General features: G+C 47.7%; 1 long non-coding RNA gene across 4 annotated transcripts in view; it reads right to left on the reverse strand.

Annotated features, from left to right (window-relative positions):
* The window catches only part of LOC118933894 (uncharacterized), a 206392-nt gene that overhangs the window by 33668 nt on the left and 147509 nt on the right, over positions 1-25215 (reverse strand). For all 4 annotated transcript variants that reach the window (XR_008998952.1, XR_008998954.1, XR_008998955.1 and 1 more), the window contains exons 3-4: positions 8025-8337; positions 5848-5970 (exon numbers count right to left, since the gene is read on the reverse strand). This is a non-coding gene — a long non-coding RNA (uncharacterized LOC118933894). The remainder of the gene's footprint in view (positions 1-5847; positions 5971-8024; positions 8338-25215) is intronic.

Genomic DNA, 25215 nt, shown 5'->3' on the forward strand with positions numbered 1-25215 from the left:
AGAATTAACATTTTCAAGGTTCTCAATATATCTGCTAAACTGCTCTCCAGAAAGCTGAGCAATTGGCACAGCCAGCATCATGGTGTAAGAGGGGCCATTCCCTCCACCTAACAGCAACACTGGATGTTACCAGTGTTTGAGGAATGAATTCCAATTTGAAGAGCAAAAAATTTCCATCTCTCTCTGAGTTACATTCCCTTTATTACTAGAGATATTCAATCTTCATTCACATGCTAACAGAATGATGGTAGTTCTTTTTTAAACTGTCTTTGTATTTCCCATATAAATCTTTTTATTGAGATGTTCATATTTTTCCTCTTGACTTGTAAGAGCCCTTTGTAGATTAAGTATATAAAGCATTATGAAAATCACACATTGTAATATTTCCCCAGTTTTGTCTTTTGACTTTTAAGGTTAATTGTGATGTTTCAATAGTTCCCCAAACTTAAAAAATAAAATATGCAGTACATGTGGAATACAAAACACTTAAAAACATAAAAGAATGTCAAACAAAAGAGCCTACCTGTAATTCAGCCACCTAGACACAAATATTTCAGTGTAGAGTTTCCTAATATTTTCTATTTTTTTCAAACAGAGGTGTATCATTTTGTATACGATTTCATAGCCTCCTTTGCCCTCACTTATTTTTGTGAAAGTTTTTTTTCCACTTTAACAAATATTCTTCTATAACTTCATTTTTATGATTACATAGCATTCCATTGTATCCAACCAGCATTTCCTTAAATATTCCCTTGTTTTGGACATTCATCTTGTTTCCAGTTTTCATCATTATTGCTGGGTTGAAACCTTTGTACCACCATCCATTCACACATTTCTAATTATTTCTTCATAATGAATTACTATAATTTCTGGGGAAAAGGGCAAATACCTTTTTGATGGTTTTCATTGTTTTCCTAGAAATTGATATTTACTAAGGAAAAATGTAAAATATAAAGTAATTTTTAAGAAGGTAAGAATCACCCATGATTTTTCCACCCAGAAACAGTTACTATTGAGAATGTTAGATTTTTATGTAGACCTTTTCATCTGTGCATGTTGGTATGAATATGACAGGGATGACTCTGTACCCACTGCCGTCTAAGTATAATTTAGATGCTTCAGTTTGCTGTATTATAAACATCAAGTACAGAGGTAATTCTAAAAACCAAGATACTTTTACTGGTCATAAAATATTCTGTTGTTTGGATGTACCATGATTTATTTAATCAATGCTTAAGAATTTCAGAGTTAAGGGAATTTGGGGATTTTGTTTTCCAATTTCCTGAAGTTACCCATAGCAATTTGATGAACATCATTGGCATCTCTTTGCTTAGTTCCTCAGGATACGTACATCCATCCATTCACTTCTGGTGAAATCAGTGAGTCAACGATATGTATATTTTTGAGGATTTTGATATATACTGGGAAGATTACACAATGGGAGTGTGACCTGATTTACACTCCCTCCTGTGGTATACAAGACTGTTTCCAGAATCCTGACCAGTTTAGGGAAATTATCTTTTAATTAAAAATATTTGGTGAAATGTAGCATCTTATTGCTGTTTCAATGTGTTTTATTTTCTAAAACAGCAACGTTTAACATTCTTTCCTATGTTTACTGACCATTTGTTTTTCCCTTCTCTTAATTACTTATTCCAGTTTGCCTATTGGAGTACTTATCTTTTCTTCATTGTTTTGTGAGCTTCCTTTTAACACTTTTAATGTGCCATATTTTTTTAAGTATTTTTTTCCAGTCTTACATTTGCTTCTAATTTTGTTAGTGTATCTTTAGCATATAGCAGCCATAATTTTACATAGTCTGACCTATCAGATTTGTCTCTATAATATCTTCTCTCAACATCTCCCTTAAAAAGGCCCTCTCCAGCCCTGTATTTTATAAAGACTGACCTACATTTTCTTCTAGTGCCTTTGTGACTTTATTTTTATATACAAATCTTTAATTCACCAGGAATTTATTTTAGTTTATGACTGAGCTGAGAATCAGTTAATTTTTTTCCAACATCATTTGTTGAATAATCCATCCTTTCCACAAGGATTTGAAACATCACCGTTATCATATACTAAATATTTTTACATACTCCAGTCTGTCTCTGGGCTTGCAGTTCTGTCCCGTCGATCTCTCTGTCTATTCTGGGGCTGAGGAGAGAGAGATTTCTGGGGTAGAACAGGCAGGACTTGATAACTGATTACACATGGAGGGAGTTGAAGATGACTTCAAGGTTTGAGACTGAATAACTGGATGGATGGAGATGCCATTAATCAAGAAAATGGAGGTGGGGGAGGGCTTGCTCTATCCTGAGTCTCTCCCCTCTTCAATCCATCACTCACATTTCAGGCAGAAGAAATTTTTTAATACATATTTATTTAATATATTGGAAAAATAATGCATGCACATGGTAACAAATGCATGCACAGTCAACAAAAGGTTTTCAATGAAAAATAAGTCTCCCTCACAGTTCTTACTCTTAATTCTCCTCCATAGAAGCAACACTGTTAATAGTTTTTGTGCATCTTTATAGAAATTGCTTTAGATGTATAAAGCATAGATAGATGCCTTCATGCATGCACATTCACACACATTTTTCAAACAAACAGAACCATACTGCAACCACCATACAGCACCTTGATTATTTTAACCTCACGATTTATCTTAGAAATGGTGTCATATGAGCACACCTCGTTGTTTTTAATGGCTATTTGAAGTTCCACAAGTTCCACTGAGTGATACACCCTCATTTTTCACCCAACCTCTATAGAGAGGGACACTTTGGGAATTCGTTCCAATTAATTTTTCTTTTTAAGCATAAAAAAACCATGTTTCTCTTCTATTTAAAATTCTCCTTGGTTTCTCTCTGCCAACAAGCCACAATTGAGAGCCCTGGGTCTGACTACGTAGGAGTGTTCACAGTGTGGCCGCCTTTCCCTCTGAACCTCATCACAAGCCCCTTCTCACCTCGGTCCTCTCAAGGTTCTTAGAGGCCCCTCTGTACCCCAGGCTTTCTCATGCCCTGACAATCGGGGGGCTCTTACCTTTCTTGCAAACTGCTCAGTAGTCCGCCCCTCTGTGAAGCCTTGCCTTAATCCCTCCTCACCTCCCTAACCATACGCATTGTACACGCGTGCCTGTACCTACACACACACAGTCACACCAGCTGAGTCACTTCATCCTCAATGCTCCCAGGGCATTCTGCTCATGCTTCTAGTACCCGACACCTTACAAATAGTGACTACTATTTGCCCTTCCCAACGTAAGTATGTAGGTAGCTCAAGAGTTGCCTCCTCTGGGAGGCCTTTCTTGGGCCCTCAGAACGGACCACTCCACCCTACACCTCACTCTTTACACCTATCACAGGACCCATAGAACTTCATTTCTGTATTTTCACCACCCTTTCCTTTCCAAGAGAGAACACGACTGTAAGCTCCTTGAGAGCAGGCCCTTGTCTCCTTGGTCACTACAGTTCACATAGTTTGACGCTGTGCCTGACACACCGGGTGCTCAGCTGGGCAGGCTCAGCTTTGACAGCACAGAGTGGCCACACTGTCCTCATGTCAGAGCCCATCCTGACTGGTCATCACACTCTTCCCAGTTGCCCATGCCAGTTCCGTCATTGGATACCACCTTAGTGCTCGGTAAATGCTTTGACTGAACTGTAACCATTATTCACATGTCTTTAATTCTCATTAGACTGCCTTTGACTCAAAGACAGCATGTGTCATGTTTATTTTTCATTCCTCAAGAACCCATGGCAGTGCCTGACACGTAGCAGATATTCAATAAAAGCTTGCTGAAAGAATTGAGCTGATGAACGTATAAAGAAACAGACCTGCCTTGGAGTCTGAGCTAGCAACTGGTCATGGCTTCCCTCCCCCATCAGTTACTGTTTACCACTCTCTTGAGGACAAAGTCCTTAACGTGGCCTGCAAAGTCCTGCATGGTCTGGCTTCTGCCTCTCTGTACGAGTTAGCATTATGACTAGATGTGTGTCATGGAAACTCCCAAATAGCTGTAGCTTAAATATGAGAGAAGTGTATTTCTGCTTCTTGAACATAAAAATATAAATGGTCAAGGACAGGAAATTCAGGTCCTTGGTCATCAGACACCCAGATTTCTGCTGATTTTGTTATTCTGCCATTCCTAACACACAGTTCTACAGCTAGATCCATGATGGCAGCTCTCACTGTAATCATGATATTTGAGTTTCACCCAGTTGGAAAGAGTGACAAAGAAACCTGTGCCTTTCCCTTTAAGAACATTTCCCAAAAGATGCACATAGTATGTTCCATTAGCCAGAACTTAGCCACATGCTGGAGACTAGCTGCAAAGGGGTCTGGGAAACGTAGTCTTCATTCCAGCTATCTTGGGCCAGTTAAAATAGAAGGCTTGTAGTCAGAAATAAAAAGACTGTATCTTTGGGGACAAAGAACAGTCCTTTCCACACTTTCTCTCCACCCCAATCACAATCATGATCCCTTTAGTTTCTCCTCTGATCATCACCTCCTTCCCTCCATTCTCCCTGTCCATGCTCTTACCTCTCTCCCTCCACTCACCTAATTCACTCCTAATCATCCATCAGAACTCAGCTTAGCTTTTACTTCCATTAGAAACATCATCACTAAGTCAAAGAATCAATTATTGGATTTTAAAGAATCACCTATCTCTCATATAAAATGCTTGTCAAAAATCTTAAGTTTACATTTATTTGCAACATTATTTGATTAACGTTGGTCTTCTTCATCAGACTATAAGCCCGATCAGGCAGAGAGCATGTCTATATTTCTCCAAAATTTTGTCTCCAGCACCAAGCACAGGTCCCACAGTAGGTTCTCAATAAATTAGTGTAGCATAGACTGATTAATTCATTGAATGTATCCTGGGCATTTTGAGATAAAGCTCTGGGACTAAGGGAAGAGATTAGGCTAAAAGTCTTCAACTGGCAGTTACTTGTATGGAAGTGAATGAAATCAGGGAAGTGGTTAAGATTCCTCAGAGGAGAAGAGAAAGAGAGAGAACAAATAGTATTTTTTTTGTTGCATAAATGCGTAAGGTAGAAAGATAATAAGAGAAAATATATATAAAATAAAAAGAGAAAAGAACAGGATGCATATTTGTTAGGCCCTATGCTGGGCTTATTGTGTGAATTATCTTATTCTTCCTTGAAACAGCCCTGAGACCTAGTTCTTGGTGTCCCAGTGAAGAGGGACAGACTGAGGCTTACTCAACAGATTGTGCAGTTCGCTCAGGATCCAGATCAGGGCTGGCTGAACTCGAAGCCCATGCCTGTTGTTGGGAATTCCCTACTGAGAATGGTGCTTCTGTGGAGGGAAAGAGGTTGAGGAGAGGGCAGCGTCCAAAAAACTGAGGATATGGAGTCCTAAAGGTCAAAAAGAGTCAGAAGGGCCTGGAACAGAGAAGTGACTACTGGCTCACCTGCTGGTGGTCCCGATGGACGAGCAAGCCTAGGCCCGTGCAGCACTCCCCAGATCAATGAGAGATAAGCAGTGTCCAAAACTAAGCTTCTGGGGTCTGTGTCTTCCTGAAGAATTCAGTAGTAAAAAAGCCAGGCGAGGGTGAGGTTTTGTCACCAAGGAGAGGGTAACCAGTGCTAAGCAATGCGAGAGAGGAACCCCCAAGCCTCAGCGGCTTGACCCAAGGGAGGCTCACCTTGCTCCCATCGTAGTCTGATGGCATCTCTGGCAGCTGTCCTGCATGGCTGTCCTGTAAGTGGTGGCTCAGCGCCCATGCTGCGTCCACCCAACAACACCTCCATCTTGGAGACCTTAGCCTCCAGCTGTACAAAGAGGAGAAAGTGTGTGGAGAAGACTTACCTGCTTTTAACTGCCTTGGACCAGTGGTGGTACCTCACTTCTGGTGACTTTCCATCAGCAAGAATCAGGCCTGTGATTGCTCCTCAATGTATGGGCTCCAGAAATAAGCTCTAGTCAGGTTCCCTGGAATAAAGTGGTTCCATGAACACAAACATTGTCTCTGCCATTCAAAAGCTTTCCCAACTGTAGGCTACTTTAGCTTGTTTATAAGCAGAGGTAAAAGAACTAGCAGAGAGGGAAGTGTGAAGACATAAGAGAGTGAGTGGGGCCTGGTGGAGGGCTCTAAGTGGGAGAGAGGAAGGTCCCTTCTGGGTGGAAGGATGCTAGAAGGGTCAGGCCCATCTCAGGATACACTTGCATGAGGCTGAGCTCAGGCTCCAGAGCCAGACTTCCCAGAGGAAAATGCTCCCTTCACCACTTACCAGCTAAGCAACCTTGGGTGAGTTACTGAACTTCTCCATACCTCTGTTTACCATCTGTAAAATGGGAGTTGTACCACAATCTGTATGGTAGCTGTGCAGATTAAATAAGTTAACTTATTGAGGACCATGTAGAGTGTTCCTTGAGTTATTATTATATGCCTAGTATTCTACATGGTCCTCAATAAATACATCCTATACCATATAATCATTTATTTGTAATATGTGTACATATATGCTTCTACACAGATGGATGCATACACAAGTCCTCTGCAACTACTGTTTTCCACCTGAGGCCATGCATAGCCGGAATGCGGTGTAGCATTGCATTGCACACATGTGCCATCATTTGTTTAACCAATCCCTTACTATTGAGAACAAGATAGTTTCCAGTCCATTAATGCTGTTAGGAATATAAACAATGCTGCAGTGAACATGCCAGGACTCATGTCTTTGAGCATATGTGAAAGTCATCTGTTCCAGAGATGGAATCATTGAGTTCAAAGCACAATGGTCTCAATTTAAAGACCTGTTCCCCCAAATTGTCCTCCATGAGGCAGCACCTTCTAACTCCTCCCAGGATCCCTGAATATGGGTGCCAGCTTCCCATGTGATTGATGTCTGTTTAATGAGTAAGCTGGGCACTTTTATACATTTGGCAGCATAAAGTCTATAAAAATCTTAGGGGCATAGAAACACTCACATGCTCCAAATTACAAAAAGAATGCTGCAAACCCAAAATGAACAAATATTTCATTCACTGGTCCCCAAACAGGAAGGCAGCTCTGTAAGGAGACAAAGAGCAGAGGCTGTGACAGGCATGGGCTGACTTGCCCTTCTCTGTGTCACAGCACTGCACGACCTGGGCAAGCCACTTGGGCTCTGTGAGCCTGAACCGCTTCCTCTGAAAAATGGAAACACAGACAAGGCCTACCTCATGGACTCTTTCCAAGGATTAGCAGATAACACACATACCTGGAAAGCACCTAGAACAATGCTTGACACAAGAAGTTCCCAATTACGTCACCTACTAAGGTCCTATGGCAAGAAGGCACCCGCAACCCAAGGCTCACATTGTCATTTAAAGATTATATACACTGTGGGGTGCAGGTGCAACACAATACTGATATGAGGAGGGGCAGGTGCCCTGCAGGAGAGAGAGCCCTGGGCCCTGACACGGCCATGTGAGTGAGGGAGGGGACAAACAAGCCAGCGAAGGTGGAGAGAAGGGGTGATGGGGAGAAAGAGAACTCAGGTTCTGTGGCTCCTGCTGAATGTAGAGAAACCCAGCCATGTTCCCTTTTAAAATAGGGGCATGGACTATAGCAACAAGGGTTTGTGGAGAGGCTCTGCTGTTTGGAGACGTCCATGGGTGGAGCTCAAAGACATGGCTGGTGTTCCAGCAACACTGAGCCACATGTGGAGAAAGCCCTTGCGTTTCCAGCTCTCCATCAGTTCTTCTGTGACTTCATGGTACATGCATGTAACTTTCTTATGTTTGATATCCCTCTAAAACTAGCTTCTTAAGGAGAGAGATTCCTTCCCCTTTTTATTCACTGGCGTGTCCTATGTGATTAGGAACATGGGCACATAGAAGGCTCTCAACAAACGTTTGCTAACTGGTTCAATGAGGCAGGAAGTTTCATTTAGGAGCTAATATGTCTCTAACACACCTCTAAGATTTGCCAATCTCCCTTCTGAACAAAGACACAGGAGTTCTCTGCCCCTCAGAATCTTCTGCAGCAAGAATTTGCTCACCTTGTTTTGGCCTCACTGTTTGCTGCGGTTGCCTGTCATGGCGCTCATGGGGCTGCTCGTGCAGATTTCAGCTCCCCTCTTCCTCCAGGCTTATGGTATGATTGCACCTCTAGCTGGCTTTGAATGTCAGCAGGCCGAGTGACTTGCTTTGGCCAATGAGACAAGAGCAGAAGTGACCGAAGTCACTCCCAGGCAGGTAGGTCTTTAAGAGTCAGTGCATAGTTTACAACATCACCTTCCTTTCCTCAGAAGCAGTGGGAGCAGGTACCACACGGGGTTGGCTTCAGCCTGCTGACCACCTTTGCATATATATCTGGAGAGGAAAATGCCTCGTTGCAGTCAGTTACAACACTTTGAGGTCACTTGTGGTCACAGCACAATCGAACCTGTCCTATCAATTCTGCTGAAGGATGGGATATACCTGTGGGGTGGCATACAGAGCATGGAGCAAGTAGCAAACAGGCTGACACAAAAACAGGAGTCCTGGACTCCAGCTCCCTCCACAGGCGTGGCCCCCACACAGCCCCCCTGTTTCTTCAGTGCCCCAGAAAAGCTCTAGGTAGCACACGAACCAAGAGAAAGAAAAGATCAAAGCCAGAGGCCCGGGCGCATCCCAACAGAGGATGGAGATGGTCCAGTGGAGGCTGGAAGGACGAATAAGACTCCTAAGGGCAGAGACCCTGGCACACAGCCATCTCCGTAACCCCCCTGCATGTCTAGGGCAGAGCCTTGTCCCTATTCCTGCCTAGTAAAGTTTTGGTGGATAAACGAATCAATTTTAAGCAAGAAGCCTAATGTAATGATTAGCATTTGGGTCTCTGAAAATGGACAAACCTGGGCTAAAAATCCAGCTCCACAACCAACTGCCCATGTGATTTCAAACAAGCCCCATAAGCAATCTGAGACTCAGTTCATTCACCTCAAAAACAGGGATGATAATAGCACCTACTCATAAGACCGTGGCAAGAATTAAATGAGGTAGCATATGCACCATGCTTTGCTTCATGCCTGCCCAGGGCAAACACCAGGTACGGGTGAGCAAGGTGGCTCTGGAGGCAGATATGGATTTTAGTCCCAGCCTGGGAGTTACTGGCAGTGTGACCCAGGCCAGTTATTTCTTCCTTGAAGTCCCCTCATAGCTAAGTATAAATGAAGCTACCTAATTCACAGGCTGGCTGTGGATATTATATGAGATGGTGTAAAGGCCCTAACAGCACCAGAGCAGTCAGCCCTCAACTCCCCCTCTTTCACATATTCCAGGGGAATCCCACGGGCCTGCAGATTCAGAAACCCAACCTGCAACCCTCACCGGGGTCCTGTTTCCATTTCTCACTTCTCCAAAGTAGCAGCTCATTATGACAAATGGAGCCATGCAGGCCATTTATGGGGGATAATGGGTTAATCTGTTATTTCTCCCGGGGTCACATTTAGAGTTGAACCCCACAATCCTTGAGCAGATCTCTAGTGGCTTTGCTCCAGCTCTGTTAAGAGGCTGTCATGGCAGAATGGGGTACTTAATGGTGATCCATCCCTCAGAGCTGCCAGAGAGGCTGACCATAATTCTTTCTCCCTGGCATTGACCCCTGGTGCATCTGTCCTGAGGATGCTGGTGCTCACAGCCAGGCAGCAAGCCCAGGGCTGGGCAATCCCCAATGGGCTTGGGAGGCTGTCAGGCTTAAAAAACTACTCTTTACTTCTATAGCCCTCTGTCCCAAGCCCCAGCAGAACCGCTTACCAACAGATCGGTCACAAGCTGGTATCAGTCCCATCATCCCACCATATGAAGAAGCTTCTCTGTTCCATTAACATTATTGAACACCTACTGTGTATCCGTGCGTGGCACTTTACCTACTGCCATCCGACTCAACCCTTCAGAGACCCGGTGAGTCAGAGCATCAACCTCATTTTCCAAAAAAGCACTCAGTTTTGGAAACAACAATGAAATTGCCCCACATCAGGGGGAAGATGATGTACGTTCTTTTCCAGACTCCATATCCAACTCCTCTTCTATGACATTACCTTGTCTGTGGATTGTGCAGAAAGGAAAGAAATCTGCAAGGATGACAAACCAACGTTCAACAAGCACCTGGGGGTGGGGTGGGAGGTCTGGCAGGTGGGCACAAGTGGCTCTGATGGGTGGGATCTTGGACACAGTCTGGTGCCGGGAAAGGAGGTGCTGCTGAGCGTACCTCTCCAGTGATGCCGCCTGCCCTCCCCACGGGCAGGGGCTGCAAGCTGCTCAGCAAGGCTGCACTGTCCTGGCGTGGGAGCTCCTCTCCAAGAAAGAAAGTGTTTGTTACTCTTGATAAACGTTAAGTCATGGCTTAGAAATGCTATTATTGAGCCCTAGAGCCCAACCCTACAATTTCAGGGGGAGTCAGCAGTTACCCTGTGGCACTGAGTGGGCTGTTGGGTGAGGTTCTGACCACCTATCCTGGGCTGCCACAGGCTTGTGGGCTGAATGGGACCTGCCCAGCTCTGTCGCTCTGCTTTCTCTCTCAGGGACACGGGGAGGGTTCCCGGAGCAGGGTGGGGAAGGGTCTGAGGGGATCCAGGCACTGTTCACTCTGGTTGCCCAGCCTCCCCCTCTAGCCCAGGGCTGTGCCTGGTTCTGGCTGCGGCCCCCTCCTGGAAAGTTTCAGCCAAGCACCTAGCTGCTCTCCTAGCTGCCCCTTCTCCCACTATCCCCTGCAAAATTAGAGGATGCAGAGCCACACGATGTGAGGAGTTGGAGCCATTGGGCCTGCCAAAGAGAAGACATGGGAGAATAATGCTGCTCTCACATCTCTGATCAAGGGGCAGATGGACTCTGTGTGACACTGGAGGCAGCAGCAGGGATGTGGCACAGGATGTTCCAGGATGAGAGAGGGGCTTCCAGTCTCTCCACTACATGGGGACTACTCCATTGCAGCTGGCTTCCTTTCCACATGTGGAAACCCCAGCATGGGAGTGGCAGTAGGTTTCACAGTAAGCCCAGCAGCTTAAAGGGACATGTTAGGGAGGACTAAGGCCAGCATTTGGGGAAAACAGTGCCATGATCCATTCTCAAGGGCTGCAACATGAGAGGACCTGTGCTGTGAACTTGTATTCCTGGCCTGGCACGACTCTTCACACTGAAGAGTTCTCAAAAGCAGTGTATGAAATGGAATTGCCTGGGATGTGCTGAACTGCACCCCACTGTGTCAGAGAGGTATTCTAACACGAACTGCCCGGGCCCTGAGGCTCTTCTCCTGCAGGTGGGTTCCAGGAGCAAACCGGGAGCTGCAAGAGGTCAAGGTATACGTTCTGCAGCCCTGTAGAGTCTATAAATCCCACGCATGTGCACAGGATTGTGTGACCGTCCATCTGGAGAGACACATTCATATGATCCCTGGTAGAATGTGAATGCAGCCTGCTAATGCCAGTTGATTCCAGGCATGCAGAGTACAGCACACCGTTAGACAAGGCCAGTACAACCAGAAGACAGAGGCAAGAACTTGGACCTTGGCATTAGCCAGACCTAGTCGAAGACCCAGTTTTGCCATTTCCGCTGAACCATGCCCTCCGTCACCTATAAAATTTTCATCTGTCATAAGGGCCCAGGAGGAAAATCTACTTTATAGGTTGAGTTACTGGGAATTATATGAGGGGACACAGGTAAATAATTTTACTCAGGGCTTCACTGATGTGTTTTACAAATAATCATTATTCTAATTAATACGGTTTTAATAAAATGCATCCCCCATGGGAGCCTGATTGAAAGGATGGTAATAATTTGTAATCAGGTTGTTGGCATTGTCTGTGTAAGTGGCCACCTTCTGAAAAGTTCAAAATGGCCTGTTTCATGAAGCCATTGAAATATCCTTCCTACAAATGTGCTTGCACCATTCGTTCAACCAAACTTCTGTTTGGAAGGGAAGGCAGCATGGCTCTGTTTGGTTACCTGCTATGGAACAGGCACCCTCACTTCCAGCCTCGACGAGCTTCGTTGGGGGTGGGGGAGTCATAGCATTTCCATTTTACAGGCACAGGGCCCAGCATGGTCTCTGAGGTTCCAGAGCTGGCAGGGGGCAACACCAAAGATTCAAACCCAGCGCGCCTGACCTGGGTCCCAGTCACTTCCCATTACCCACAGTGTCTTCTAGAGAGAGCTGGGGTGCCCCTGCGTCCAGGCTCTGCTCCAGAGTCACCACAGAACCTTAATCTGGGACCCATATACAGGAGGTTTCCCCACTAGTCTGAGTCCAGAGATGAAGCCAGCAGGGGGTCCCCATCTCTTCCGCTTGGTGGCTTCGCTTGCTGAATCCCAGAGCTGCTGGAGTGGGTGAATGGGAAAGGCACCTTTGAAGTCTTCCCTCATGCTGAGCCGCAGAAAGCAGCTTGTTGTCTTATGCGGAGAGCAGTTGAGGATATCAAAGGGAAGATGGGATGTTCAGTTTTGAGTGATCAATGTTTAATAGTTGGAGTTGTAAGCTGTCATGAGTGATGCTGTCATAGGGATTCTGCATGAGTTGCAGGGTTTGGATGCGACGGCTGGGGAGGCTTAGCCTTCCAGATTCTTCACGAGCCTGAGCAGGGAGAGCAGACGGAGCTCTGGGGTGGCACCCACACCCCACCTCCCATAGACTTGCTCCGGGGGCTGGATCAGAGAGGGGGCGTGACTAGGAAAGAAACGGGGAGGACAGGCCTCCATGCACCCCTGGAGCAATCTCTCAGGCGCTAGTTCATTCCGTCCACAGATGCTTTACACGGTGGAGCCTGGGGGACACACGACCAAAAGAACCTAAAGATCTAGGGCTTACCAGGAAGTATCATTTGACCTTTCACCGAAATATCACTGGAAAGTCCTAACCTTGCTATGAGTCAGCAAGGGAAGAGGTAAGACTCAGTGCTGTACTGAGACAGAAGACCGTATGAATTCCAGTGACAGGGGTGCCGGTATGAGGTGGCCCCTTGGCCTGTAGGTGAGGCCCAGCAAGGTAGTCTGATTTCCCTCTCCCTTCTGAACACCCTAACATCCAGCACTCTCTGTCATTTACTCAAATAGCTCAGAAAGGAGGAGAAAGACGGCATCGCTTTGCCTGGTGACCGTCAGGGAAATGCACTGCCTTGCCCTCACGGGTGGCCACAGCAGCAGAGAGCACACAGGCGTGAGTCCCAGGGCCCGTCCTGGTCTCTCTGCAGCTCCTGCTTTCACATCAGGGAGGCCACCAGGCCCAAGCAAGGCCATGAATGGGGAGGAGCTCTCTCTGAAAGCTTTTTTGGCTGGAGAGCAAGAGCCGGGCCAGGGTTTCCCCCACCGACAGCTGCCTTCTGTTTCCAAGTTCAGGCATCACGAGAGGATCAGCGGAGGCTCAGAGTGGTTCCTAGAGGTCCAGTTGGGCCCAGGGACGTGGAGGGAGCAGCCACAGGAGCGCAAGCCTAGAGCACCAGGCACCTGGGTGAGGCAGGGTCACCCGACCGCCTGTGGGTGCCCCCATCTCCCAGCAAAACGCGATTTCATAACTCTCTGGGGGATAAAAGATTTTATTTACTTATTTTCAAAAGCTTCAGAATTCTTCCTGAACATCAAATAACTGCCGGCAAACACATCCTGATGAGTAACACGGAGTGAAACAGAAGCAGATGGGCCCGCTCACTGGGACTGCGCGCTGGAGGAGGAGGGGCAAATCGCATTTGGAGGGAGGCCTGGCTCCAGGCCACAGGAAGCCCACAGAAGGGGCGGAGGCAGCGGGGGGCGGGGGGGCAGACTTCCAGGAGGGAGGGGTCAAGGCCCATTGGAACTTGCCAGAAGATGGGGCCATGCCGCTTGCCATCTGGCCTTACTGGGAGGCAAAATGAGGAGGGGCCCCAGCAGCTGTACCCTAGGGGTGCAGACCGTACAGTGACTGGCAGCAGTGACCATGAGGGACCCTGGGGCAGGGGGCAGGTCATGTGGTGCGGCTGGGATGACTCACTGTTATGGTGAATCCTATAAGATCTGGTGAGTTAGATTCAGCTAGCTGCCTAAACAGTGTCCACTCGCTCAATCTACCTGACGAATGGAGCCCCTGAATTCATCCAAATCAGTCTGAAAAACTGCGATTTCCCAGGCTCCCTTCAACCAATGGAGACGCTGACCGATGTGGCCAATGAGAGTGGCAGATGTCAGAAGGGGATGTGTGGGGAGCTTGCCTTCCTCCTCCAGGCACTGCCCCTTCCCCTTGGCCATTTCCCCGACCTCCAGGACATGATCCCACGTACCGAAGATGGTGGCGCAGGAGGAAGAAGCCCGGGCGCCTGTGGCTGCATGGAGCCGCCACACCATCCTCGGACTTTCTCCTTCTGGACTAAAGGTGTGCTGAGGAAATAAATCACTATCTGGTTAAGCAGGCATTCCTTGGCTTCTCTCTGACACACATTCAAAAGCGAGACTTACACCGGGATTGACAAGCCCCACGATTTACAGGCTGCCCCCCTATGCGAGTCTCCCCTCCCCTCCGGGAGCTCAGCTTCTTCCTCTCAGGCTCTGGCCAGCTGCACGGCCCCACTCCAGGCCCGTCTCCCACAGGCGGTCACACCTCTCCAACCACCGAGGCTTCAGGCCCTCCCCTTCCCACCCCATCGGAGACCCGCAGCCGTAGTGCTCCATCCCAGCCCCAGTTCCTTTCCATGCCGGGGTCCTGTCTCTCCAGGCGGAACCAAGGTGTTAGATGCATGGATCCCTGGATATAAGGCGACAGCCATCTGGTTTACCTGGGACTGAGAAGTTTCAATAGGGGACTTTCTGAGTGACAATAGGGAATGTTCAGGGCAAACCGGGATGAGGTGGTCACCCTAAGATGTTAAAGCTAGACAGGAACTTGGGGAGTTGGTCTAATAGCTTTACGTATGGACTTTTCCTTTTCATTGTTGGACAAAATCTTAGGTGCAACTCCAATATGCAATACAGACCCAGGATGGGCTGCTCTGGGAAAACCCTGGGGATACCACTGAGCGTTGTTGGAAATCACTGCGGCTGGGAGGGAAAGTGACATGTCCAGGCACTCAGCAAACTAGAGGCACAGCCAGGAGTGATGGCTGGGGAGACTGCTGCTCCAGGTTCATGCCTCTCTAAAGCAAGGACTAAAGATTGAACTCATGCCTACCCTTCCCCTCTCTTCTTTCACTGTCCCATTCTCTCCTGCTCCCCACAAATTTCTCTCCACTTAATCACCCAAATAATCATTCTTAAAGATGGATCTAACGACATGTCCCTCCCATTTAAAACACTTTCACTGACTCACCTTCCCTTGACATTCAAGGCTCTTGCCTTCTGTTCCAACCTGACCCTCAGGCTCCTCTTTCCCCACTTCTGCCCTCCTGTGGACCCTTTGCCTCCCCATGTTCCACCCTCAGCCCCCTGAAGCTCTTCCCTTTCTCAGAACACAGGGTGGACACCCCTTCATGACCCTCAGCGTGTGCTCATGCTGTTTCCCTGCCCCTTTCTTCTGCCCCCTGGCCTTGTCAGCATGGCAGTTCCTGCCCATCCTGCCTCTCCTTCAAGGCCCAGCTCGTTTGCCACCTCCTCTGTGGAGACTTCCCTGACTTCCTCCTTCCTAGGCCATAGTGCCTGGGCCATCTGGTAAATGGCTCTGGCCCACTGCCTGTCCCTGAGTATTTACTTATCTGGTACCAGCACCAGATCCACCACCAGGTTCCTTAAGGGCCGTCATCATTATGTCCCCAGTGTCTGACTGTGTCTGCACATAGTTGGCTTATAGTCAGTTTGTTGCATGACTGAATGACTGACTGTCTCAGCTCCCTCTGAGCAGGACATGCGTTATTCTGATTAAACAATAGTGCACATTTGTCATGTTTGCTGCCCCCTTATCCCTTCACTAACAGCAGCCTGATTTCTTTCTGGAATTTGTATCCTCCCCATTGTGTATAGTCTCAGTGGAGGGAAATCCTAAGCTTCTGCCTTCCATTATAAAAGCCAGCTCCCTAAGTCTCCTGGTTTACCCCAGGGAGCAGGCACGTGTCCTGACCTCTCTTTTGGGACTTCGCATCTGGAAAGAGTGATGCAGGGTGTCAGCCAGGCTTATTGTTTCTGGCAACAGACTCCAACTTGGTCAGAATGAAGCAGGATGGAGAATTTATTTGAAAGGAGATGAGATGACCCACAGACTCACTGGCAGGGCTGAGAACCAAGCAAAGAGGCAAGCCATAGCTGATGACAGCCAGCTGTTTTCCTGAAGCTGGCCCCATGAGGACACCACCACTGTGCCACTGAGCACAGGGCACCCCAGCTTGTGCCAGGCACTGGACACAGGCAATGCCTTCTGACCAGTCGTGCCCCTGGGACTTTGCTGCGGCAGCTGTTGTTCCCAATCTCTTGCCACCAAGCACAGATGTACCTCGCCCCTGTTTGATAGCCTTGCTTGCTTCTGGCTTACTATATGGGAGAGAGTTGGCCAGTGTGGGCATGTACCTGGGCCCTAGCTGCAGGGGATGCTGGGACTGTGCAGGTCCACTGATCTGGGTCCACAGGGAGAGGCCGACTCTGCTGCTTCCCACCCACCTTTTGAGATGGGGAACATCTCAAGCCTAGGAAGGAAGGGTCATCAGATGATGAACAACCAAAAAGAATGACAAAAGCCACTGGACCCAGAGACAGAAGGGAAGGTTGGAGGTCACTTGTCTCAGCCGTGGCAGCATGCAAACCAGATGTTTCCCGCTACCAGGTGGTGGCTGTGGTTCTTAAGCCAGGCCCCTGGGAGAGGCCTGGGCCCCCACATTTCCCTAAGTCTGCTTCCCTGGACTCCTGTCACTTCTGTGAGCTCCCGACATCCTGCCAATAAATTCCTTTTTGCTTAAGTTAACCAGTGTTAGTGTCTGCTGGCTGCAGCCAAGCAACGCTAAGTAAAACCACATGTAAACATGAGTCCACACTGCTTGTAAAACACTAAGGCAGTCCTGATAAGGCCACAGGCCTCCTGACACCCCCACTCCAGCATTCTTCCCAGAGGGAACCACTGGTATGAGCTGGATGTGTGTGTCCCAGAGCTTACTGGACATGCTCTGTACGAATGTATGGAGCCCTAGTAAATATTTCCTGAAAATAATATTCTAATTCATTGTGCCTGCAATGTCTTTAACTATAAGATGTTCCATTATTTTATATGCTGCAAAGAGGGGAAAAAGTTGCCAGTGAAACCATAACCTGATGTGAAGATTGATCAGTTGTAAACTGCATCACCCCTGCTGGTATAGATGTGCTGAAGGACATGTGCATTAGAGTAGGTGAAATATGACCATAGTCGCAACTAACCTAGTTAGCCCTTCCCATGGACCAGGCACTCTCTCAAGTACTTTTGCTCACATTAACTCAGCTAATCACTTACTCCACTCACTCATTTCTTGAGGTTGAAATATAATTATCCATATTTTACAGATGTGCAAACTTAGGTATAGAGAGGTTAGAATATTTGCCCTAGGTTACAAATCTAGTAAATGGCAGCACTAGGATTCAGAGAAATTCTGGATTTAGAGAGTAGTCTCTTTAACCAATAACACTATAGTGTCTGAGTGTGAGTACATGTGTGTACCTGTGTGTACACATATGCATGTGAGCAGTGTGTGCCTATGTGTGCATATATACATGCATGTGTATTTTTTCTCCTGAGGAGCATCATATTGTATGTCCATTCTGCATCTTGCTTTTGTCAATCCCATGCTCTCCTGGTGACCTTTCTGTATTGGTACATGGGCTTCTCCTCTGTTCTTTCTAAGTCCTGAAATGCAGACATGTCCCAAAGCCTTCAGCCATTCTCCTATTGATGGGTATTAAGGTTATTTCCATTTCTGACTCTGCCTGACAAGGCTTCAATAAATGTCCTTGAACAGGCCCCCACAAGCCCATTTATGAGTTTTTCTTTTGGGCACAGAGATGTGGAATTGCTGCATCATCAGGTGTGTGCATTCTGAGCCTTAATAGATAAGCCAAGCCCTCCAAACTACCCCACTCACTTGCACCGCTACCATCAACCAATGTGGATGCATGCATATGATTTGCATTCCACACATCTCACCAAATCCAAGGGCTGTCTCGGACCTCCCCCTCCTCAGCATCTGAGGCATTTACACCACTGACCTCTTCCTCACCCTGGAAATTCTCTCCCTCCCTTGACAGTCATGAGAACCCACACGGGCGATCCTGCTGCCACTCTACACTTCAGGTCTCTGTTGCTGACTCCTTGCTCTGCTCACCCGGTTTGGCCTTGCAGCCATGTTGTTTAGAAGTGAACTTCCAAGCAGTGGCATGGGATGCTAAAAGGCATTCTGAAGTGACAAGAAAGAACATCCATTGTCAAGGAAGTTTGGCAGACACTGGAAAAGATAAAGTTGCTGTAGGACTTCTCAAGGCCTTTAAGGAGTAAGCCAGTATGCAACCCCAACCTCCACTGATCACAGGAGGGCCCCAAAGGAGCAGCCCCTGCTGGCTCCATGTACCAGATGACAGGCCTTCACCCCAAACCAACTAGGAATACCAGCAGCTGAGGGACCTCCTCCTTCCTGCTCCCCACTACAGCCCAGACTCCCAGGGCCTCCATGGGACCCCTGTCCTCTGCCCAGGGTTGCCTGTACCACATCCCACCCTTCACACTCTTCCCTGAGTAATGCAGAGGAAAGGTGGCTGGCTGGGGGAAGAGAACCTGGCCACCTGAAGCTCAAGGCCTTGAACCAGTTACTTAACCTCACCCGTGCCTCAGTTTTCTCACCTGTAAAATGGGGGAAACATACTACCTACCTTGGGGTACTGTTGTGCAGCTTAAATGCCTTAATGTAAAAAGAGCAAGCAGGCAGAAAATATTTGTGCTTTGCACAGAGTAAGACACAAGCACTGTTACTGGCAGGAAGACAATAGAACTGGGTTCTAGTCCTCTCTGTCACCTGTGGTCTGTTTGTCCCTAACCACATTACACTCTTTCTTGGGATCTCTGTTGCCTCATTTGCTAGTGGAGGCAACTGGACTACTTTGGAAGGTGGGGTGAATCCCTGCCTTCAGGGGATCCCAGTCTGTGTCTTGGTCATCTCTGGGTCTCTCAGAGCCCAGCATGGAATCTACCATGGAGCACCATTCGGTGAGTGTGAGGTGCACTAGGCAAAATACAGGGGTCTCTGGGTGGAGAAGGAGACTTTGACTTAATGAATCTATAGGACAGTCAACAGCAGTGGGGAGCTGGGATAGATGTGCCAGGCAAGAAGCCTATCTTGCATGTATGAAATGCTCAAGGATGTTACTTGAATCACTAGGAATCAGGAAAGTTTCATAAAGAAGGAGGAACTCAGATCAGCCTGGAATGATGGGTAAGATTTTGCACAGCTCCAGGGAACCAAATTGGATATTGCTGAAGTGATATTCACAGAACAGTCATAAGTGCAGAGAGCAGAGGAGGGGGTAAAGCCTGAGTGGCGACAATTCAGGCACCTGGGCAGATGTCTGAGCGTCTTCCCTCTGCTCCTGGCGAGGCTCAGCTTCTCCGCCCCTGCCTGTGCAGAGATAAGCTCTATTCCCTGGCGAAGGGAGCCAAGGCCTCCTGCGCCCCCTCCCCAGGCTTGCCAAAGTCCTTGGTGGGCTGAGCGCAGCACCGTGTACTTAACCATCCCCCAGAGAAAGAGGGAGTCTCGACAGAGACAAATGAGACGCGACATCCTCCTGGCTCAGCCTCCTGGGAGACCCAGACACCCCTCACGTGCATCACGCGCCCCACCCCTCTGCTCCCTCATTATCTCTGCCAGGGTGTCCTCAGGCCAAAATAACACACCCAACCCCTGCCTGTACCCAGGTATCATTATGGCGACTCCCACTCGAAAGTATTTATTTTTCTCTATTGATCTTGGTTCGACACTGGAAAAATGTATTCTTTGTAAGGCATTCCCAAGGGCTTAATTTGTCCATGTTGGAAGCCTTTTTTAATAGGATTCTGCCCCATTGTTTATTCTGAACATTGAGTTCCGAGAGCCGGGATTCAGCTCTTTTAATAGAAACTCATTACCGGGGTCCCTCTGCATCAGAAAGCTGATACTGGCGCTGCGAGGAGGAGACAAATTAGGAGCCTGCCAACAGCCTGTCTGATCAGAAGGTCCCTGGGGAGAGAGCGTCTCTGTCCAATGCCCACCACCCTCCTCCTGTTAGGAGTTCTGGAGGGTGGCAGCCGCCAGGCAGGGCAGAGGGCCCACAGGCCTGTAAGCCGGCCCCTGAGCTTGCCGGTAACCCCAGCAACTCCATCCCTGACTAGTTCTGGCTCTCGGAAGCTCTCCCTGCCCTCCGCGGACCCTAGTCTGAGCAGCGTCTAAGGCTGACCTAGAGTTCCCCTGCTTAAGAATCTCCTGGGGTGCTGGTGCAGATCCAGCCTCCCCAGGCTCCTCCAGACTGTACTCCCCACCAGGCGGCCCACACCTCGGGGGGCTCTCTCCTTGGGAGGGCCTCCCTTGTGCCCAGGACTGGTTGGGTTCACAAAGCCATACAGGAGGGGTATCCCATGCCTGGACCTAGGCCTTGGGTAACTCCCAATCCCCATTTGTCTTTCATTCTGGGAGACCGTGTATCTCCTCCATCTACACCCCACTGCCTCCAGGGGTTGACTCATGACCCAAAGAGTTCCAAGGACTCATACCTATGGAGTCATCCCAGGGCCCTATGGTCAGGCCCCTGTACCAGGCAGGGAGACTGGCGAGTTAATTGCTTCCACTGCCCAACAAAGTATTTATTTCATAGTATCTCATGAGCATGGCCAGGAGAATGGTGCTAACATGATTTTGAGTGACTTAAAAGTGTTTTGCTTCACCTGCACATGAAACGTATTGGCCTGGGGCCCTGTAAGCTAGAGCTGCAACCAGCCTTCAGACCTACTAAAATAGAAGCCTGGAGGATGAAGTCCAGGAATCTGCATTTTTACAAATGTCCCTGGGAATTCTTATGCTCACTGAAGTTTGGAATCTACTGGAAATGTCATGATAAAAGGAAAAGAAAGTGTTTTTTAGAGTTACTCAGAACTTGGCTCAAGCTGTGATTTGCACCTAGCCAGCTGGGTGACTATGAGCAAGTTACTAATCCTCTCTGAGTCTCGCTTTGCACTTATAAATTATTTTCTGCAGGGAGCAGCACTTGAAGAGCACTTTTAGGAGGAAGGCAGCCTGCAAATCATGCACATAATAAGGCTAGGACCATGCATATGACTTCCCCAGTTTTAGGAATGTCAGCATAATGCCTGGGATCATTTAGTCAGTCAACAAATATGTACTGAAATCCTACTATGTGCCAAGAACTGTGCTCATCACTGGTGAGACAAAATACGCCCAGTCCTTTGCCCTCATAGGGGAACACAAATATTGAACAGACCAAAGACAATTCACAATCATTATTTAATTCACCAATAAGTGGTGATTGGTCATACATGGGGCAGAGCAGCAGGCATGGAGGACAGGGAACAGGGCCATGCTACTGTCTGAAGGGGTCAAGAAGGACTTCTCTGAGAGGTGATCATTCCACTGGGACCTAGAGTAGGAACAGGACTTGCTGTATGAACAGAGAGACCATGAGTACTTTCTGGTCTGGTTTCTGCATGTCAGGAACCTTTTTCTGTCCCTCTGACAGCTCTTTCTGGAAGTAGATATAGATGATTGATTTGACAGCTGCTCTGCAGAGAATCCATATAAGCTCAGTGGGTTTGCAAAGGACACACAGGTAGACAGGTGGCATCATCACAGCCTGACTGTGTGCCAGCCACCATACTAAGTGTTTCTGCTGAACCATCTCATGAGATTCCCATAGTAGGTCTATGTGTGAGTTTTATTGTTATCCCCATTTAACAGATGAGGAAGCTGAGGCTCAAAAGGTTAACATTTGTCACCTAAGGAGGGTCACAGAGCTAATAAATGGTGGAACCAGGATCCAAATCTGGGCGGTGCGACCCCCACATCCCACCTGTGACACTGTCTTCAGAACTCACTCAAAGGTCACCTTTTCTGTGTAGAAAGGGATCAAACACCCCTGGAAGTTACCTAAGAGAGTTGATTTGAATGTTACGAAGCTGCACAAAATGAAGTACTACCAGCAGAGGGTCAGAGGGCAGTAGACCCAGGATTATGTTGTGACAACTCCCAGGATGACTTCAGGCCTCAGCAGCCCCTTTTGCAAGATGAGGAGCTTGGAGCAGGGCAGTGGTTTTCCAAATGTGTTCCTCAGAGCTCTGGACTTCCACAGAGGCACCTTGGGGCTGCTTTGGGTGGGTACTGAGCCATCTGCTTCTGCCAGTTTTCCCTAGATAAACACTGGGCTTCCCAGCAGCAGTTGCTATGTTAAAAAACACAATTCAGCTGAGTGAATTTGAGGATCTAATTGGCTTTATTTAGTGATTCATGAATCAGCAGCCTCCCATCTAGTAAGTAGAGAGGTACTCCCAGGAGTTGTACAAAATGGAAGGTTTTTATAAGAAGGAGAGTGGGGCAAGAAGTTCTTAGCAAGAGAAAAGAAATTATTGTTTCAGGCAAGTCACCCTCCCTTAGGGAGAAGAGCAGGAGGTCTTACCATGCAAATTACTTCATTGGTGCTGACCAGAAGATTCCTGATGGACTACATTTCTGGGGAGGATTGAAACTGCAGTTAGGTTAGGTCTTAAGCCCTGGTTTGGTGACTCGGTGTAGCGGAAGTAACTCCATTTTAGGACTATGGTTAATTTTTTCACAGTTGGAAGAAAGTCTTTGCCACTGTGGCAGCCACAGCACAGATTATCATGGCACACTTTGCTTCTTTAACGTCATTAAGTCAGACCACATTTATGGAGCACACAACATGCTGCAAGCCAGGTGTGCAGGATCCAGACATGTCCCTGACCTTAAGAAACACCTAGTCCGAGGGAGGCGTCCAGAGCCACTGCCCAGTGTAATCAGGTGCCATGGGCCCCAGGAAGGGTCCTTCCCAGCTTGGGCAGAAGCTCAGGAAAAAGCAGAGGCCAAGCTGGCTTTTGAACCCAGAATTCTTGGCACCCAGTGCCATGTTTTCTCCCCATCCTACCTGCAACAGGTAAATTGATTTGGCCATCAATAAAATGGCCATTTAATGGAATAAAAGAACAGGTAGAGTCTCAGGGGGTGAGTAGACTGTAAGGACAAAGGCCAAGGAGGAAGGCAGGAGCCAACTCATCAGACTAAGGCAGATGATCTGTGCAGAACACATAGCCAAGCTCGGTTTGAACAAGAGCTCCTGATGGTCATGGTCAGGTGCCTGCTATTGGGGAAGGCAGGATGACCAAGACATTCTACATGTCTATTAAAGTAATAATCCTACCAATAATAATCACTAGTGTTTATTAAGCATCATATCATTCAGGAGAGTCTGAACTATATGGCAGCAATAGGTAGCTTGAAACTCTCAGTGACTTAACACAACAAAGATTTGTTTCTTGCTCATGTAATTGCCATTGCAGATACTGGAAGATCTCTAGGGTGGGTGATCTCCATGCACTGATTCAGCCACAAAGACAACAGGTCTTCCACCATCCAAAGCTGTACCATTTGCAATATGTGACCTTCTAAGTCACTGTGCTCTGGCAGGGGAAAAGAGACTGAAGAATGATGCACTGGCTTTTCACAGCCCCAATTCAGAAGTGACACCTGTCACTTCTGCTCAGATTTCATTGGCCTGAAACTGGCACTTGGTCCATGCAACTTCAAAGGGCAGTAGGATGCCAAGTGCTGTCTTCAGTGTGGCTGGAATGGGGAAAAGCAGAGATGACTGAGCAATAGCAATATTTACTCCGACCATAGATTCTCTGCCAGGCAATAACTAAATACCTTACATAGGTTATTTTATTGACTTTTTCCAACAACCCCTGTTACATATAAGGAAACTGAGGCATAGAGAGATGAACAGTAGGAATCACCCAAAGCCACACAGCTAGTAATGGAAAACTAATAATTCTAACCCAGAAAGTCCAAAGACTTAACCCTCATATGTCCTCCTCCCAGACTCTCAGAGGTCATTGGTGCAATGGAGATGGCAATCTATTGTCAGTCGTTCAGTTAGCCTAATAAAGGCATCTATCTTTCCTTGGCATTAGATAGATGGGGAGAGGGACACCATGCTTCCCGGTGGCCTAGGACCATCACCAGCGCATTGGGATGAGAGGTCAACAGACTAAAATGTTTCTCAGTGAGGAAGGAAGGCAGGTACCATCTGTCATAAGTGGCTTCTGATGCTAAGCGAGATGCGGGCAAGGTGGAGGTGCTTCCTGGAAACCATGAAGCTTTTCCACGAACTCTTCAATCACAAGTGCCAAGTGCAGGAGGTTATAAATTATAAACAGATCATCACTGTAGTCCAATCCATGCTCTGAGGTCTGAGATTCCCATTTCAGGCAGGGGAAATAATAAGTAACCATTGACTAGCATATCCAGACTCTTTGACTTGAAAGGTCATATTAATGGAGAAAAACCCAAGGTCAACGGTTGATTTTGAGGAACAATAGACCTTGATATCCATGGAAAGAAGCCATCAATGCAGGTGTTGTTGGGGAGGGACAGGGACACCTTCACAACAGGATAATCCTGCCTCTGTGGCAGTTAGTTAAGGGCACTCTTGTATAAAATATTGGGAAGGAAGCCTGCATGTGTCCAGTAGTTTCTAGGTAGTTCTTGGTGGATGCCTGCTTTGAAGAAAGTCCACAAAAAAGAGAAGCCTGCACTGTTTTCTGTGGCCTGCCAGAATGGTGCCATTTCTACCCCTGTTCAAGTGGATGAAAGGAAAATGCCTGCCCTGAACAGCCTCCTTGCCCCTGCTGCCCCAACATGTTGGCATTCGAGATTCACCTCCACTGCCCCTGAGTTGGGATGTGAATGGAATTTCCCTTAGCTGCATTCCAACTATCTACCCACCAATCCTCCGGTGTCCTGTTCTTCATTGCCTCATGCTGATTTGGGTGCATTCCAAAAGCCACTAAAACCAAAACTGTGCAAACCAATCAACAGCTGCTTTAGAGGAGGCCCTGTTCCACTCACCTCCCATTCCAGTCCCTGCTCTTGGCCCTGCTGCCACCTCATCACCCCACTTCCCAGGAGGGCCACCCAGACCACTTGCCATCCCCACACTATTGGGTATCTCAGGCCCTCAAGAATTTGCTTACTCTGTGGCCATTGCCAGAAATCTGCCCCCCACCCATCCCTGTACATCTCTATCTGGGGACATCTC

This window comes from Manis pentadactyla, chromosome 8, assembly GCF_030020395.1.
Source record: "Manis pentadactyla isolate mManPen7 chromosome 8, mManPen7.hap1, whole genome shotgun sequence".
In the NCBI taxonomy this organism is placed as follows: domain Eukaryota; kingdom Metazoa; phylum Chordata; class Mammalia; order Pholidota; family Manidae; genus Manis; species Manis pentadactyla.